Consider the following 1,946-nt stretch of genomic DNA (forward strand, 5'->3'; position numbering starts at 1 on the left):
ATTTTGTTTGTTTTATTTATTTGTTTTGCCTGTTTGTTTCTTTATTTTGTTTATGTATTTTATTTATTTATTTTCTTTTTTATTTTGTTTTTCTATCTTCTTTTTTTTGTGTGTTGGCGTTCTGCTGCTGCTGCTGCTGCTGCTGCTATCTCTTGCTGCTGTTATTTTAATATATTTTATATATCTCTGTTTTTATTTTGTTGTTTATTTGTTTATCTATTTTTTATTTTTTCTCTCTCAATTTTAATTTTTTTTTGTTTTTCTCCTTTTCTTTTTTGCACATGTCTAAGACTTCATCCTCAAGGGTTTAGGGTTTAGGGTTTAGGGTTTAGGGTTTAGGGTTTAGGGTTTAGGGTTTGTGTAGGGGCTGAGCATGCCGCTCGCTGCGGCGGTAAATATATAAAGATAGCAGAACCAGAACCGAAGAAGAAGACAAAGAAAAACACAACAGGTGCTTTCATTTTATTTTTTTATATTTTTTTTATTTTTTATTTTAGTTGTTTTGTTGGTTTGTTTGTTTCTTTTTATTTATTTGTTTTATTGTTTTGTTTTTGTCTTTTTATTTAGTTTCTTTACTTTGTTTCGTCTCCTTTATTTGTTTTATTTTTTTTTTGTTTGTTTGTTTTATTATTTGTTTGTTTTTTTTTTCTTCTTCTTTCCCTTTTCTTGTTTATTTGTTCTTTGTTTCTCTTTATTTATATTTATTTCTGCTTATCCTTTTATTTTTTTGTTTTGTATTTATTTATTTATTTATTTATTTATTTTCTCTTTCTCTTTATTTGTTTTTAATTTGTCTCTCTTTCTTTCTGCTGCAGCAACACAAACAACAAAGCAAGGAGCCCTACCGCCCCCAACAACTGCCAGCAGCAGCAACAGCAGCAGCAGCAACAGCAGCAGCAGCAGCAGCAGCAACAGCAGCACGGCGCCAATTTCTTCGTTTTTCTCTAAGCGGCGCAAACTGGAGAAGGAAGAGAGTGAGGATACAAGTTTCTTCTTTTTTCTTTTTTTTGTTTTTTTTTTTGCTTTTTTTGTTCTGTTTTTATATTTATATTTGTTTTACTTATGTATATTTGTTTATAAATATTTTATTTATTTATTTTATTTGCTTTTTACAACAAAACCCCAAAACTTTATTTTGTGTTTTTGTATAGGGAGTGAAGGAAACAGTAATACAAAGACAGAACCCTCTTCTGCTGCTGCTGCTGCTGCTGCTGTTGCTGCTGCTCCTTCTGCTGTTGCTGCTGGTGGGCTTGCGTCAGCAGCAGCAGCAACAGCAGCAGCAGCACCAACAAGAGCACAGACAAGGGACCCCCGGACTGCTGAACAAATCAAAGCAGCAGAGCTTCGCGCTGCAGCAGCAGAAAAGCGTGCTGCTGCTGCTGCTGCAGCTGCTGCAGCTGCTGCAGCTGCTGCTGCTGCTGCAGCAGAAGGGAATACACCATGAGTTTAACTTTTCCGTTGCTGCTGGGCCCTCAGCCTTCGGGTTGCTGCTGCTGTGCTGCAGCTGCAGCTCCCCACATATGTGTTCACTGCAGCAGCAGCAGCAGCAGCAGCAGCAGCAGCAGCATATACAAATTAACTGCAGCAGCAGCAGCAGCAGCAGCAGCAGCAGAACGGCATTGTTTATAAATGTTACATTTTTTTGATTTCAGCAGCGAAACTTAAAAGGGTGCATGCATGGAGCTGCCTATACACCTGAAATTCGTTTTTTGTTTTTTTTTATTTATTTACTGCTAGCAATACCACCACAACATAACCGCAACATTTATTTTATATAAATATATTTATTTTTTTTCTTTTTTTCTTTACTGTCGTTTCAGAGTATAGCTGAGGTGTACATACACCGCAGATACCATTTTCTACCCATTTTTTATTTCCTTCTACCGTACTCTATATATATATATATATATATATATATATATATATATATATATATATATATATAT

Source organism: Eimeria mitis, genomic scaffold (assembly GCF_000499745.2).
Source record: "Eimeria mitis Houghton genomic scaffold, Emh_scaff808, whole genome shotgun sequence".
Classification (NCBI taxonomy): Eukaryota; Apicomplexa; class Conoidasida; order Eucoccidiorida; family Eimeriidae; genus Eimeria; species Eimeria mitis.